We start from the raw sequence: 18134 nt of genomic DNA, 5'->3' as shown, positions 1-18134 counted from the left end.
GGATAGGGAGGGTGGGAGGGAGGGAGACGCAAGAGGGAAGAGATATGGGGATATATGTATATGTATAGCTGATTCACTTTGTTATAAAGCAGAAAATAACACACCATTGTAAAGCAATTATACTCCAATAAAGATGTTAAAAAAAAAAGATGTTAAAAAATAAATAAATAAAAGTCAAAAAAAAATGAATGTGTGAATATAGTACAATGGTGGTTGTATACCCTCAAATTCAGAATGGTTTCTAGGCAACAGTAGTACTTGGAATAGAATTTGGTATTTTGAGGCAGGGCAAAGTCATAAAACAAACGTGAAATTAAAAAATAGACAAGATACAATAATCTAAAACATAAAGTGAAAATCTAAAACATTGTATTTAGCTTTATGTGCTGTTAGCTTTAGGACTGGGTCATGGGTGGATGCTTGAATGGGTCTTCAGAAGGCTATTGTGAAGGCTTAAAGGAAAGTGATAAAGCTATTATTGGAAGCTGGAGGAGAATAGATTTCTTGTTACATAGTGATGAAGAATTAAGCACAGCTAGCACCTGCAGTAATAGAAAATAGACTACGTATGTAATGAATGGATAGATCTGGCTAAGGACATTACTGGGTAACATGTTTAAGGTGTCAGTTGCTTTCTTATGCATCATAAGGTGAGACTAGAGAGAGATAAGCTAAAAAAGAACTTATTTAATTTTTCAGGCAGAGCTTAAAGAAACTATAAGAGCCAGGACTTTCTGGCTTTAAAACAAATCAACCAATCCCCAATGCATTAGTTCAGGCCTTCCAAGAGTCAGATGTCAAGACAGGATTAGATTGTAATAGGTTTTTAGGGGAAAATACTTGTGAGGTAAAAAGAGGAGGGAGCCCAAGAGGGAGGGAGAGCTGGTAGACCATGTTACAGGCATGACACCTGTGGAAGAGAGAGAGAAGGAAGGAGAATTGGATAGGCAGAGTCTTAGACTATAGTGCAGTTCTGATAAATTTTAACAAGATCAAAGTTTCTGGTAATCAAGACTGTACAAAAGACTGTGTATACAAAAATGGTGGTAGCTTCAGAGTGCAGCAGCTAGGGTCATCTATCAATTAGATTTCCTGCAGCAGAAAATCTGAGTCATGGATTTAGCCACCACAGTTCACTGTTTGCACTGAACAGATATGTTTGTCTACACGTGTTCAAAGAGCAGCTCCTCCATGGTTCCCACAGACCTTTTTTCCTGAGGGTAAACTTGGAAGGGGGAGGTTAGTGGGATACTTTATAGCCCCCATTACTGTAGCTTATCTTGGAGCCATAAGCTGTACTCATTCTTTCCCTTCTCCATTATCCATTCTAAATTCCCCTCACTCTCAGCTTTTCCTTGGCTGGTCTTGGCTGGTCACCAAGGTGACCAAACCTTCATTATTGAGCGGCTGAATCCTTGGTAGTCATACACTTCTCAAATCCGGGCTGCTATATTTGCCCTCTTACAGTTACAATAGAACAAACAAATGCCAGGAGGTGCCCAAGTGTATCATCTGCATTCCATATATATATATATATATATATATATATATATATATATATATATATATATATCTGTGTTCTCATTGAGTAAAAGCAGCTTTGCCTTCTGCTGATCAGGGTCAATTATTCTTGGAAATATGGTGACTTCTCTTTTCTGAGTAGGAATAGCAGGAATCAGGTTGAAACAACTGCTCAATTGCAAAAATGGGCTACCTCTTACAGAAGAGGAAGGGTGACTCAGAGGACAGAAACAGGGCCCCGGAGGGTGGAGCTAACAGCCAGAGAGAATTCCAAAGCCAGGAGCAAAGAAAATAGGACTGGACTCTAATCTAGAAACTGGCAGCTCATGCTGGCTGGATTTCAGAAATGCTGTAAGCCAATGACTGCTGTGTACTTCCTGTCACTTTCCTTATCCCTGTCCCACATCCATTTTTGAGCAGGAGTGCCACTGCAGTTATCCAAGAGTATCCCATCATTGTACTTTGGGTATGTGGGGGAAGATAATGAAACTCTTTAGTTTACAAGTCTTCAGGTTGATAGAAACTATATTCAAGGACTGTACTAGAGGAATCACTCTGAGGAACCTCATCCATATCTGGACCTTATTTAGTTAGCAGTATCCTGGATTTTGAATTTGAACATAATTCCTTAAAGAGTTGAGACATTTGATGCTGGAGAGGGTGTGGAGAAAAGGGAACGCTTCTACACTGTTGGTGGGAATGTAAGTTAACTTGGTGCAGCCACTATGGAAAACAGTATGGAGGTTCCTCAAAACACTAAAAATAAGGGGGCTTCCCTGGTGGCACAGTGGTTGAGAGTCCACCTGCCGATGCAGGGGACGCGGGTTCGTGCCCCGGTCCGGGAAGGTCCCACGTGCCACGGAGCGGCTGAGCCTGTGAGCCATGGCCGCTGAGCCTGCGCGTCTGGAGCCTGTGCTCCACAACGGGAGAGGCCACAACAGTGAGAGGCCCGCGCACCGCAAAAATGAAACAAACAAACACTAAAAATAGAGTTGCCATATGATCCAGCAATCCTACTCCTGGGTATATATCTGGACAAAACTATAATTCAAAAAGATACATGCACTCCAATGTTCATAGCAGCACTATTCACAATAGCAAAACCATTGAAGCAACCTAGATGTCCATTGACAGATGAATGGGTAAAGAAGATGTGGTACATACACACAATGGAATACTACTCAACCATAGAAAGAATGAAATAATGCCATTTGAAGCATCATGGATGGACCTAGAGATTATCATACTAAGTGAAGTAAGTCAGATAGAGAAAGATACCATATGATATCAGTTATATGTGGAATCTAAAATATGACACAAATGAACCTATTTACAAAACAAACAGACTCACAGACATAGAAAACAAACTACCAAAGGGGAATGGGGATGGGGAGGGATAAATTAGGAGTTTAGGATTAGCAGGTGCAAACTACTGTATATAAAATAGATAAACAAGGTCCTGCAGTATAGCACAGAGAACGATATTCAATATCCTATAATAAACCATAATGGAAACAAATATGAAAAAGAATGTGTGTGTGTGTATAACTGAATCACTGCTCTATATCAGAAAGTAACACAACATTGTAAATTAACTCTAATAAAAAATAAAATAAGATAAAAAAATAAAGAGTTGAGACATTTGAGGGGTCTTAAGATAGCCTGATTCTATTGTGCAGATATGATAAATATACATAACTGTGGCCAGATGACACTTTGGTGCCTTTTTTAAAATAGTAGGAAATTGACTCTGCTCATATGAGAGGTAGTTCTGTGTCCTCTTCCCAAGAGAATGGGTAAGGTTTGCATTTGCTTCAACTAGTAGAGCCCAGGAGAAGTGATCCTATGTGACTGAAGCTAGTATAGTAGTCCATGTAGCTTCTTCCTGAGTCACTTGGAATACTCACTCTCATGACATTCTGTCTTAGAACTCAGCCAGTACATGGTGAGAATATCAAGTCACATGGAAGGCCTCACGTAAGTGCCCCAGTTGACACGTCCAGCTATGCCTGTCCTTCGCCTCATTTCATCTCTGATACAGAAAGACATGAGAAGAAAACTCTAGATGATTCCAGTCCCCTGCTTTTCAAATCTTCCCAGATAAGCCCCAAACCCTATGAAGCAGAGAGGCTGTCATCAGTGTGTCCTATCCTAATTCCTGACCTACAGAATCCTTGAGCAAAATAAAATGGTGGTGTTTGCCACTCCAAGATTTGAGTGGTTTGTTTGTAGCAATAGTAATTAGAATGTCATCCAATATTCCTTTTTAGAAAGACTGAAAAATTTAAATTTAAAATCAATCTCTAATTCAAATCCTCTCCTCTATGTTCCAAATCAGTTAACTGCTTACTTTTTTATCCCCCAAATATTTGAAACTATAATACCTATTATGGCTGTAGAGTTCCTAAATCACAACTTTCTTATATACCATACTCCTGAATTTGGAATTTGAAAGAGGCACCTGAAGTTATGCTACTGGAAAGATTATAATCTTTCCAAACTAGTATATTTTGGAATGAAAAATAATATTTGACAATCTTAAGTCATTATTAAATAATTATTGACTTGACAATACTTCATTCTTAGGAAAAAAGGAAAAAAAGAATACTTATTTACCTAGAATTCATTTAGAAAAATAAATATCTGCTGAATATTTTAGAAGTCTAATAAACCTAAAAGCAAAGTTCAATATATGAAACACATGTACCTACTTATAGAAGTGGAGGTGTTTGTACATGGAGTCAACAGAGAGAGAGAAGTGGGGGCAGATGAGAAAGAAAGTATATGAAATATGGAAACACAGGGTAATTTTGCATGTTACTGTGGACCGTATTTTCCTAAAATTAAAGAATGTGAGGCTACAGAGCCATGTGATTTCTCATTCATCAATTAAAACTTAGTCAATTTCACTCTACTACATTTTTTTTCTTTTGAGTAGCAATATTTCCAGGGCTTAATGTGCCATTTAGGTTCTCAGAAGGGCTTTTGAACAGCCCGTGTGATAAAACAGGCCTTCATTCAGTGAAATCTTGCTGACAGCTGAGAGTAGAACATTGCATTTTGTACCCTTAAGATAATATAATTGCTGGGATGCAATTGCTCTTTCATCTTATGGTAGTAATCAATCAATGATTGACAAGCCTAATTAGAATCCTTGGTATGTGCAACATGATAGCACTTTCTAACAGCACTGTAGTCTAAAACATCTTTTCAGCAATCCTGTAAGAAAAACATAATATTTTATAGATAATTCAATTTACATTGCTGCCATTACTGTTTGCATATATGGAAAGGTTTTATTGAGGTAGAATAATACCAACTTTGAAAGTATAAATATACATCTCTAATGGTTCTATGGTGGCTCTCAAGGCCTCAGTATTTCTGCTTTAAAGGTTTGATGATTTTTCAAATTGGCAAAGGTAGATTACTGTATGTGTATAATTTTTTTATTGTCTTTAGAACACAGTGTATTTTAGGTGCATAGATTTATGTTTTGATGAAAATCTTCCCCCTCTCCTCTTCCCAAGAGAGGTAATTCATAGTGGGATACAGTAATCAGAAGAGAAATAGCATCTGTTAAAAAATACGGTGCTTGGTTACAAAGTCAAGATAAAATACCATATTTTGCTAGGCACTGAAAATATCTAGAAAAATCAGTGCTCATTTCCTTCTATAATATGACATGTGTTGAGTCTCTGAACAGATTTTTTCACATTGAAATATCTTCAAAAATGTTAAACTTTAAACTCGATAATTACACTGTGTATTTGTCTTTTAGCATTTCAATTAGGATCTGTTAATCTTGAACTTGTGCAACTTCGTATGCAGAGGGAGAAAGTGGAATTACAGGAAGTATTAAACCATTCTTTTTGTTCTTGATAAAATAATGTACAAAGTGCTTTCCTTCGCATGTCTGGTGTTTCTTTTAGAAAATGAGGCTTTCCATCATACAGAAAGTGATAAATTACTGAGAAGGCATACTATTTCTTCTTGCAGTATGTGGATTGAATCAGAGACATGGGTTTTTCTGAGATGTCAAAAGACAGTGTAAAAAATATAATTATAGTTTTACTCTGAATATCCCAATACAGTAATTTGAATTTAAATGCCTCCTTCGACATTCTATAAATTAGGAACATGTGTTTTCAAAACTAAATTTAAAGCTGAAAAGTAAGCACAATATCTGAGAAAGCATCAAAAAGTAGTCTTTAGCAATGTAAGGATGCAAAGGTGATGACTAGGGGATCCATTTGAAGCATCAGCTTCAGATGAACAAGATGTAAAGCACCACAGAACAGATACAACTCAGCAATTCATTTTTTTCAAGATGATTTTTTGGATGTTAGATGAAGTATTTATCATTTTTCATATTTTATAATACCACAAGTGTTCTCTGTGATACTGTCACTCCACACACCATTGCAGTGCATCTAGAACTCAGCAGAAATATCCCGCTTTTGATGACTTCATCTCAGCTCCCATCAACTACATGGTAACTTTTTTTTTTTTTGGTACGCGGGCCTCTCATTGCTCTGGCCTTTCCCGTTGTGGAGCACAGGCTCCGGACACGCAGGTTCAGCGGCCATGGCTCACGGGCCCAGCCGCTCCATGGCATGTGGGATCTTCCCGGACTGGGGCACGATCTTCCCGGACTGGGGCACGAACCCATGTCCCCTGCATCGGCAGGCGGACTCTCAACCACTGCGCCACCAGGGAAGCCCTACATGGTAACTTTCAAATTCAAAATAAAAATACTACCTGAATATGATATTTGATCATACAAGCCAAAAAACATGTTACAAGAAAGCAAGAAGTTGTGTATTTTGCCTCAGAAAAATGTTTAGAAAACGTTCTTGAAAATTCTTCTCAGCACTGGCAAGGCAATCACAAGTAGGTACATCACTTTATAAAATCACTCAAACATATTTCTGAAGAAAAATGCCTAGAAGTTTTACTACCTTGACTTTCTCCATCATGATATTCTCAACTATTTTCTGTCTACCTACTCCCTCCCAACTATTTAATTTTTCTCCTCTATTTTATAATTCAAATTGCTGCTTCCACCTGAATTTGCACAGTATATAGGCCTATTTTTACAATGTTTTTAGATTCAACATTTCAGTTGAAACGCATAAAAACTTGAAGCAAATAAATGTTTCTATGTATTTGACCATGGAGGAAATGATGTCAGCTAACTCATGCAACTAGTTATACCAAAAAGAAGAGTGGAGACAGTTTCCTGATTCCTAGTCCATGCCTTTTCACTGGACTATATAACATCATATATATCATATGCATATATATGATAGTATATGTTAATAATATATTAATTATATATATATATATCATAGTGCTATGTTCTTCTGATTTTAATTCCTACAAGTGAGCGCTGCTTACCTTGTAGCACAAGTGAAGCAAGAAAAGGAAGCAAGTGTCCATGTACCATGAGATCTTTTGCCATTTCCTAACTTATCTTGACCTTCAGTACTTTACAATTTTAGTTTGAAGTCCTAAAACTTAAACAAAAAGTCTTTCAATGAATTCTGTATCTGATTAAGTCAAAAAGCAAACTGAAAAAAATCAGCAAAATTGGATATATGTTTATTGCTTAAACTGTCTTTTCAAAAAGGAGGAGCAAATTATAATATAAGCCCTAAATTTATTTTAGTAGGTATAGAGGGAAAACATATTTAACCTGAGAAGGAATATCATTATAGGAGGAATCCCACAGGGTTTTCAACACAGATAATCAAGATTTTTCAAGGAGAGAAACATCTTAAGCTAAGAGAATGCAAAGAAATTAAATTTTTAAGAAGACTTTTTCTCCATATGTGCTTGTAATAGGAGGTACTCTATACTGAGCTGCATGTTATAAATCCCTGTGTTTGTGTTCAGTGAGTTCGTATCACTTGAACAAAAAATTCAAAGGTTGTCCATGCCATAAATAGTATACTCTGAAGCAGATTGGAAAGGAATATGCCAAATACCCATTTTGCTTTCCTGAGTTCATTGGTGCAACTGCCCTGTATCTGAGCATAAACTGTAAGCATTTAGATGCCCAGTGCAGAGCTTGCACATTTCAGTTCCTCACATGTGCTGTGGGTCTCCTCAACAATGTTCTCTTCCCAAATATTTACTTGGAGAACTACAAAGAACATCCACTACATAAACCCATCAAAAAAAATATTCAACAGATCTCATGGTGTCTGAATGAAAGGGTAACTAAATTTAATTTTTAAATTATTTGAACACTGAAAGACCTTAGGTGTTATAAGGGTAAACTGAGAGTAACCATTACTGATAATACTCTTCAACTGTATAAAATTAAGTAAATGACTAATTTTCCATTTAAACTGCATTTCTTTATATTCAATAGCATCCACCTAGTACAGACCTTAGATTCAAATCTTACTGATGACTATAAAATATTGTCTGGACATGAACTGTTGCCTTTCAGCTTTTCATATATGAGATTAAACTGTTGACTTAATGGGTAAATATGCTGAAACAAAGAGTATAAACCTTTCTGGGGAAATGTCAGAGACATAAACTTCGAGATGAAATAAAACTAAAAGTAAGGGCTCTTAGTGGTCTATTTTGATCTATTTAATTTAAGTGGACAAGATTTTATTAAATACTTGATCAGTAAATAGATAATGTAGGGATAGGGAATCAAAAATGAATAAGACAGGGCTTCCCTGGTGGCACAGTGGTTGAGAGTCTGCCTGCCGATGCAGGGGAGTCGGGTTCGTGCCCCGGTCTGGGAAGATCCCACATGCCGCGGAGTGGCTAGGCCGCTGAGCCATGGCCGCTGAGCCTGCGTGTCCGGAGCCTGTGCTCCGCAATGGGAGAGGCCACAACAGTGAAAGGCCCATGTACTGCAAAAAAAAAAGAAAAAACAAAATCCTGATTTTTTTTGTATTTTATTTTATTTATTTTTTTATAAAGCAGATCCTTATTAGTCATCAGTTGTATACACATCAGTGTATAATGTCAATCCCAATCCCCCAATTCATCACATCACCATCCCCACCCCCCTATGGCTTTCCCCCCTTGGTGTCCATACGTTTGTTCTCTACATCTGTGTCTCAATTTCTGCCCTGCAAACCGGTTCATCTGTACCATTTTTCTAGGTTCCACATACATGTGTTAATGTACGATATTTGTTTTTCTCTTTCTGACTTATTTCACTCTGTATGACAGCCTCTAGATCTATCCACATCTCAACAAATGACCCAATTTCATTCCTTTTTATGGCTGAGTAATATTCCATCTTATATATGTACCACAACTTCTTTATCCATTCATCTGTCGATGGGCATTTAGGTTGCTTCCGTGACCTGGCTATTGTAAATAGTGCTGCAGTGAATATTGGGGTGCATGTGTCTTTCTGAATTATGGTTTTCTCAGGGTATATGCCCAGTAGTTGGATTGCTGGATCATATGGTAATTCTATTTTTAGTGTTTTAAGGAACCTTCATACTGTTCTCCATAGTGGCTGTATCAATTTACATTCCTACCAACAGTGCAAGAGGGTTCCCTTTTCTCCACACCCTCTCCAGCATTTCTTCTTTCTACATTTTCTGTTGATGCCCATTCTAACTGTTGTGAGGTGATACCTCATTGTAGTTTTGATTTGCATTTCTCTAATAATTAGTGATATTGAGCAGCTTTTCATGTGCTTCTTGTCCATCTGTATGTCTTCTTTGGAGAAATGTCTATTTAGGTCTTCTGCCCATTTTTGGATTGGGTTGTTTGTTTTTTTAATATTGAGCTGCATGAGCTGTTTATATACTTTGTCCATTGATTCTTCTGCAAATATTTTCTCCCATTCTGAGGGTTGTCTTTTCGTCTTCTCTATGGTTTCCTTTGCTGTGCAAAAACTTTTAAGTTTCATTAGGTCCCATTTGTTTATTTCTGTTTTTATTTCCATTACTCTAGGAGGGGGACCAAAAAATATCCTGTTGTGATTAATGTCAAAGAGTGTTCTTCCTATGTTTTCCTCTAAGAGTTTTATAGTGTCTCTTCTTACATTTTGGTCTCTAATCCATTTTGAGTTTATTTTTGTGTATGATATTAGGAAGTGTTCTAATTTCATTCTTTTACATGTAGCTATCCAGTTTTCCCAGCACCACTTACTGAAGAGACTGTCTTTTCTCCATTGTATATCCTTGCCTCCTTTGTCATAGATTAGTTGACCATAGGTGTGTGGGTTTATCTCTGGGCTTTCTATCTTGTTCCATTGATCTGTGTTTCTGTTTTTGTGCCAGTACCATGTTGTCTTGATTACTGTAGCTTTGTAGTATAGTCTGAGGTGAGGGAGTCTGATTCCTCCAGCTCCGTTTTTTTCCCTCAAGGCTGCTTTGGATATTCAGGGTCTTTTGTGTTTCCATACAAATTTTAAGATTTTTTGTTCTAGTTCCGTAAAAAATGCCATTAGTAATTTGATAGGGATTGCATTGAATCTGCAGTTTGCTTCGGGTAGTATAGTCATTTTCACGATGTTGATTCTTCCAATCCAAGAACATGGTATATCTCTCCATCTGTTGGTATCATCTTTAATTTCTTTCATCAGTGTCTTATAGTTTTCTGCATACAGGTCTTTTGTCTCCCTAGGTAGGCTTATTCCTAGGTATTTTATTCTTTTTGTTGCAGTGGTAAATGGGAGTGTTTCCTTAATTTCTCTTTCAGATATTTCATCATTAGTATAGGAATGCAAGAGATTTCTGTGCATTAATTTTGTATCCTGCTACTTTACCAAATTCATTGATTAGCTCTAGTAGTTTTCTGGTGGCATTTTTAGTATTCTCTATGTATAGTATCCTGTCATCTGCAAACAGTGACAGTTTTACTTCTTCTTTTGCAATTTGGATTCCTTTTGTTTCTCTTTCTTCTCTGATTGCTGTGGCTAGGACTTCCAAAACTATGTTGGTAGGACTACCAAAATTATGTTGAATAATAGTGGAGAGAGTGGACATCCTTCTCTTGTTCCTGATCTTAGAGGAAATGCTTTCAGTTTTTCACCATTGAGAATGATGTATGCTGTGGGTTTTTCATATATGGCCTTTATTATGTTGAGGTAGGTTCCCTCTGTGCCCACTTTTCTGGAGAGTTTTTATAATAAATGGGTGTTGAATTTTGTCAAAAGCTTTTTCTGCATCTATTGAGATGATCATATGGTTTTTATTCTTCAATTTGTTAATATGGTGTATTACATTTATTGATTTGCATATATTGAAGAATCCTTGCAACCCTGTTGTAAATCCCACTTGATCATGGTGTATGATCCTTTTAATGTGTTGTTGGATTCTGTTTGCTAGTATTTTGTTGAGGATTTTTGCATCTATATTCATCAGTGATATTGGTCTGTAATTTTCTTTTTGTTGTATCGTTGTCTGGGTTTGGTATCAGGGTGATGGTGGCCTCTAGAATGAGTCTGGGAGTGTTCCTTCCTCTGCAATTTTTTGGAAGAGCTTGAGACGGATGGGTGTTAGCTATTCCCTAAATGTTTGATAGAATTCACCTGTGAAGCCATCTGGTCCTGGACTTTTGTTTGTTGGAAGATTTTTAATCACAGTTTCAATTTCATTACTTGTGATTGGTCTGTTCATATTTTCTATTTCTTCCTGGTTCAGTCTTGGAAGGTTATACCTTTCTAGGAATTTGTCCATTTCTTCCAGTTTGTCCATTTTATGGCCATAGAGTTGCTTGTAGTAGTCTCTTAGGATGCTTTGTATTTCTGTGGTGTCTGTTGTAACTTCTCCTTTTTCATTTCTAATTTTATTGATTTGAGTCCTCTCCCTCTTTTTCTTGATGAGTCTGGCTAATAGTTTATCAATTTTGTTTATCTTCTCAAAGAACCAGCTTTTAGTTTTATTGATCTTTGCTATTGTTTTCTTTGTTTCTATTTCATTTACTTCTGCCCTGATCTCTATGATTTCTTTCCTTCTGCTACCTTTTGGTTTTGTTTGTTCTTCTTTCTCTAGTTCCTTTAGGTGTAAGGTTAGATCATTTATTTGAGATTTTTCTTGTTTCTTGAGGTAGGCTTGTATAGCTATAAATTTCCTTCTTAGAACTGCTTTTGCTGCATCCCATAGGTTTTGGATCGTCGTGTTTTCATTGTCATTTGTCTCTCGGTATTTTTTGATTCCCTCTTTGATTTCTTCAGTGATCTCTTGGTTATTTAGTAACGTATTGTTTAGCCTCCATGTGTTTGTGTTTTTTACATTTTTTCCCCTGTAATTCATTTCTAATCTCATAGTGTTGTGGTCAGAAAAGATGATTGGTATGATTTCACTTTTCTTAAATTTACCGAGGCTTGATTTGTGACCCAAGATGTGATCTATCCTGGAGAATGTTCCATGCGCACTTGAGAAAAAAGTGTAATCTGCTGTTTTGGGATGGAATGTCCTATAAATATCAATTAAATGTATCTGGTCTGTTGTGTCTTTAAAGCTTCTGTTTCCTTATTTATTTTCATTTTGGATGATCTGTCCATTGGTGTAAGTGAGGTGTTGAAGTCCCCCACTATTATTGTTTTACTGTCGATTTCCTCTTTCATAGCTGTTAGCAGTTGCCTTATGTATTGAGGTGCTCCTATGTTGGGTGCATATATATTTATAATTGTTTTATCTTCTTCTTGGATTGATCCCTTGATCATTTTGTAGTGTCCTTCCTTGTCTCTTGTAATATTCTTTATTTTAAAGTCTATTTTATCTGATATGAGTATTGCTACTCCAGCTTTCTTTTGATTTCCATTTGCATGGAATATCTTTTTCCATCCCCTCACTTTCAGTCTGTATGTGTCCCTAAATCTGAAGTGGGTCTCTTGTAGGCAACATATAGATGGGTCTTGTTTTTGTATCATTCAGCAAGCCTGTGTCTTTTTCTTGGAGCATTTAATCCATTCACATTTAAGGTAATTATCGATATGTTTTTTCCTATGACCATTTTCTTAATTGTTTTGGGTTTCCTTTTGTAGGTCCTTTTTTTCTCTTATGTCTCCCACTTAGAGAAGTTCCTTTAGCATTTGTTGTAGGCTTGGTTTGGTGGTGATGAATTCTCTTAGTTTTTGCTTGTCTGTAAAGCTTTTGATTTCTCCATGGAATCTGAACGAGATCCTTGCTGGGTAGAGTAATCTTGGTTGTAGGTTTTTCACTTTAAGTATATCATGCCACTCCCTTCTGGCTTGTAGAGTTTCTGCTGAGAAATCTGCTGTTAACCTTATGGGAGTTCCCTTGTATGTTATTTGTCATTTTTCCCTTGCTGCTTTCAATAATTTTTCTTTGTCTTTAATTTCTGCCAATTTGATTACTATGTGTCTCGGTGTGTTTCTCCTTGGTTTATCCTGTATGGGACTCTCTGCACTTCTTGGACTTGGGTGGCTATTTCCTTTCCCATGTTAGGGAAGTTTTTGACTATAATCTCTTCAAATATTTTCTTGGTCCTTTCTCTCTCTCTTCTCCTTCTGGGACCCCTATAATGCAAATGTTGTTGTATTTAATGTTGTCCCAGAGGTCTCTTAGGCTGTCTACATTTCTTTTCATTCATTTTTCTTTATTCTTTTCTGCAGCAGTGAACTCCCCCATTCTGTCTTCCAGATCACATATCCGTTCTTCTGCCTCAGTTATTCTGCTATTGATTCCTTCTAGTGTAGTGTTCATTTCAGTTATTGTATTGTTCATCTCTGTTTTTTGTCCTTTAATTCTTCCAGGTCTTTGTTAAACATTTTTTGCATCTTCTCGATCTTTGCCTCCATTCTTTTTCCGAGGTCCTGGATTATCTTAACTATCATTATTCTGAACTCTCTTTCTGGAAGGTTGCCTATCTCCACTTCATTTAGTTGTTTCTCTGGGGTTTTATCTTGTTCCTTCATCTGGTACATAGCCCTCTGCCTTTTCATCTTTTCTATCTTTATGTGAATGTGGTTTTTGTTCCACAGGCTGCTGGATTGTAGTTCTTCTTGCTTCTGCTGTCTGTCCTCTGATGGATGTGGCTATCTAAGAGGCTTGTGTAAGTTTTCTGATGGGAGGGACTGGTGTTGGTTAGAGCTGACTGTTGCTCTGGTGGGCAGAGCTCAGTAAAACTTTAATCTGCTTAACTGCTGATGGGTGAGGCTGCGTTCCCTCCCTGTTCTTGTTTGGCCTGAGGCAACCCAACACTGGAGCCTACCTGGGCTCTTTTGTAGGGCTAATGGTGGACTCTGTGAGGGCTCTCACCAAGGACTACTTCCCAGAGCTTTTGCTGCCAGTGCCCTTGTCCCCAAGGTGAGCTACAGCCACCCCCTGCCTATGCAGGAGACCCTCCAGCACTAGTACGTAGGTCTGGTTCAGTCTCCCTTGCGGTCACTGCTCCTTCCCCTGGGTACCCATGCGCACACTACTTTGTGTGTGCCCTCCAAGAATGGAGTCTCTGTTTCCCCAGTCCTGTCGAAGTCCTGCAGTCAAATCCCACTAGAGTTCAAAGTCTGATTCTCTAGGAATTCCTCCTCCTGTTGCCGGACCCCCAGGTTGGGAAGCCCGACGTGGGGCTCAGAACCTTCAGTCCAGTGGGTTGACTTCTGTGGTATAAGTGTCCTCCAGTCTGTGAGTCACCCACCCAGCAGTTATGGGATTTGATTTTACTGTGATTGCGCCCCTCCTACCATCTCATTGTGGCTTCTCCTTTGTCTTTGGATGTGGGGTATCTTTTTTGGTGAGTTCCAGTTTCTTCCTGTCAATGATTGTCCAGCAGCTAGTTGTCCAAAATCCTGATCTTTAGAAGTTAAGATGTGGTGGAATGCCAGAAATCTTAGTGATTACACAAGTATCTCTATTATGAGAAAGAATAATTATGTGGTAAGAAAGGTAAAAATGCAGTCCTCTGAGAATTCTGAGGAGGGATAAATGATATCAATCTACTGAAGTTCTGGAAGATTGCATGGAGGAGGTGACTTTTAAATGGCCTTACAGACTGATAAAATTTTTAGTAGGTAAGAAATGCGAAGGAAAATTATTCCAGGAAAAAGAACTGAGTGCGTAAATTAATAAAGTGTAGAGTTAATTTAGAGAGCCTTGAACTACATATGAAGGAGATTAGTGAAGTATCGAATGTTCTTGACTTTTTAACTATGGGTTTAAAAAATACTTATTCATTAATTCAGTAGGCAATGGGGTAGCCTGTGAAGAAAAATGATATTGTTTGAGCTATACTTTAAGAAAATTAATCTTCTGGTAATCGAGAGAATTTATTGGATTTTCCAATTCAGAGACTATTGTTTCACTCTAGACAGGATATAGTGACATTTTTTAGCAGGGTGATAACATTAAGAGTAGAAACAAGAGATGTTAGAGCAAATACAGAAAAGTAGAAGCAAAGTCTTGCCTTGATGGGAAAGGAGATTCAGAAAGGAGAGAAAATAAATAAATAAATAATTACTTTCAGGATGAAAGCTAAATTGGGATGATGATATAGAGATATTTTAAGAAATACGCTAATAAGATATGAAGCAGGAAGAGGGCAGCTGGGTGCCTAGGATGAAACTCAGAGGGTGACTGAACAGTGAAGTTGGTGTTCTTAAGTGATACTAACTGGTCCTTATCTTTACACTGGTCAGTACAAATATCAGTGTATCTCAGGAAATTGAATTTTTCATTGCAAATTAATACATTGACATTTTGGTGTATCAGAGATACTTTTATATATTTGATTAACATCAATGAGTTTTTATGCTGTTGAGGGTCTGGTCTGCTCATTTTCTGAGTGAGCTGAAACACTGAGTTCTTAAATTTTTTCAGATGAGGACCAAGTTCATAAGTGAACAGTAAGGACAGAGCAATGTATAAGTGTGTTTATATCTTATTAACAACTTTGCATTTAAAATCCTAAGTAAATTGTTTTGTTTAAGAAAAGCTTCAGCAAAATTCATCTAAGATGCCTGAGGGTTTCTAGGAAGTAAAGATGTGGGAAGAAAAACTGTAAACTTCAGTTGTCTAATCTGTGCAATGGGGAGGGTAATAAAAATACCTACCTTGTTGTGTAGGTATGAATAATAAATTAGAAAATGCATGAAAGCACTAGGAACAGTGTCTGGCACATGATTATAAAAATTAGTGTTTGCTATGAAGATGATTGAGATGAAGAGGAAAGAAACTGACAATAGAAGGAAAGATAGAAACAATAATAAAAAGAAGATTTAGTTTTCGAAAGGCAGATAGAAAATACAAATAAGCTATTTGATGGAAAATTCAACATTTCTCCTACTTTCTGTTCTGGAAAATGATTTTTATTACAGAATTTTATTTCACTATTGTGTGTATTAGGTTTTGCTTATTTCCTTTTTTTCCATCAAAATATTACTATCCATTGGAAAGTAAACAAATTCATGCCACAGAAATAACAAGGTACATTCAAAACAAAGTTTTAATAATATAAATAAGGACAAAATAGATCTTTATTGTAATGTTCACAATTAATATGATAGAAAACAATAGAAATTTGGACTGACCACATTTTACTCATGTTATTTACTCATGTTACAATCTGTGGAATATTAGATTAGGAATGGTACATTTGAAAAATAACTGAATTGCATTTAAGTATTTTTATTATCTTGACCAATTATACATTTAAAACATTTTATAACAAAGTTATTTTATAACAGTTTTTGAAGAAGAAACAGGCCAAGAAATAAGCCATCAAGCTTCAAAAGGTGATAGCAATCCATAAGTGAAATGTTTTGATTTTTCCCTTAATCTAAATGGACTGCTCAATAACTTGGTATGAAAAGTCAGTTCTAAGTTTGATATAAGTACCAACTTTTTCAATTTTATGGTTATCTATAAACCTGGATTTAGTATGTGACTCTTTCCCATAAGCAGTAATTTTGGACTTACTGTAATTAAATTTAAGTTCTTATCCACTAGAAAGGATGGTAAAATATCTTTCAAATATGCATAGGGTCAGGTCTTCAGAAGGTTGTGGGCAAGGGTGGTGAATGTATCTGTGATAAGAGCTCACATTTTCTCTCACCTCAGGAGCAACACTTACAAGATAATAACTATTCACATTTAGTTCACCGAAGGGAACTGTTAACTGTTAGTGTATCTGAGTAACTAGCAAAAGCCATTTTAAATCAAAGTAAATTGATGGATGTTTGTGGCATATTGACATTTGTGGCCATGACTGTAAAGTTCCTGAGGGTTAATTGTTCTGTGCTCTCGACCTATAGTACAATGTTTTCAATTACTAAGGGGTTAATAAGTGCTAATTGAATTCAGCTGATAAAAGAAGTGAAACCAGCAGAACCAAAATGTAAGATATAGAATTTTGAAATAGATCACATAGATAATTTCAGCTTAAATCCTTTTATATTATTTAATATTTTGTATTAAATTCTTTTATATTACAAAAAATAATGTAATCTCTAGGTCCTCAAATAGCAATAAACAAAGAACCTTCTAGATTTTAATTGGTGGGCAATGTAAGGAGGAAAAGTCTAAAGGCAGACTGATAAAAAATGAAGTAGAAAGCAAAGATATATTCAAAAAGATGAAATAAAGCTAATAAAATAATAAAACAATGGATTCCAATGAAGTCAAGGAATAAATCCGTGAGTTCATGTGGCACAAAATAAATATCAAAACATAGGTAGATTCTCAAGAAGAGATAAAGTATGACATTTTTCTGTTAAAGACAATAGAAATAAGGGAAGACAATATCTGATGCTGATATATTTGAGTCACTTCACTGAAATACTGTCAACATTCTTTGTAGCCTATGATTGTGAGGAAAGAATCCTGCTGGAGAAGAAGGAGAAATAAGATTGAGACTCTGGAGGTCTTGCTCAGTCTCAAATTATGATTGCATGAAATATAATTTTTTAAAAAGCCTGATACAATGAACCTGGTAGTAACTGACACAATGAACTTGGGAGACAAGTAAAGGACAAAAATTATGGACAAGTAGCAAAGAAGCAGACATTTTCTTCTACAGAGGGTCTTAAACGTCTCCATGAGGTGAAAATGGAATGTGTCTCTATTCAGCTGCTTCTTCCACATTGGAGATTTTCATAGCTTCTGACTGCCCCATTAATTCAACCCTATATGTTTGATTTTCAACTTTAATTCCCTTGGCATAAACTGTGAAAATATGATCCTTGATCTGTCTTCCTTGGTCAACTTCATTGATTTATATGTAAACTTAGTAGGAATTCAAGAGAGCTTGGAATCATCAAAGGCAGATTGAGATGAATGTTTTATGCAAATTCTTATAGTTGGGTATAGGGAGGGAAAAAAGTACAGACAGAAATAATGAGGTCAGGATGCTATACATAGTTTTACATGCCAGAGATTCAAAGGCACGAGAATTTAAGTTAGAGAGCTGTTCTCTCCTATTCCTTATACATCAGTTTCCCTCTGCTATCTTTTCTATTTTCTGAGACTAGACATCTTTAGATTTGACCCCTTGTTTATATAATTGAAGTAACCACCTGATTAATCAAAGATTTTTATTTCATTTTCTGGAAATCGTTAGTTTTTAAGATCGATGGGGTCCAAGACCATCCTCTCTTCAGCTGTCAAACACAGTAATAATATATGTAAGATAATTAAGGTATATCTTGTTTACTAGATTGC

The sequence above is a fragment of the Phocoena phocoena genome, chromosome 7 (genome assembly GCF_963924675.1).
Source record: "Phocoena phocoena chromosome 7, mPhoPho1.1, whole genome shotgun sequence".
Classification (NCBI taxonomy): Eukaryota; Metazoa; Chordata; class Mammalia; order Artiodactyla; family Phocoenidae; genus Phocoena; species Phocoena phocoena.
Note: the sequence above shows the minus strand (reverse complement) of the source record.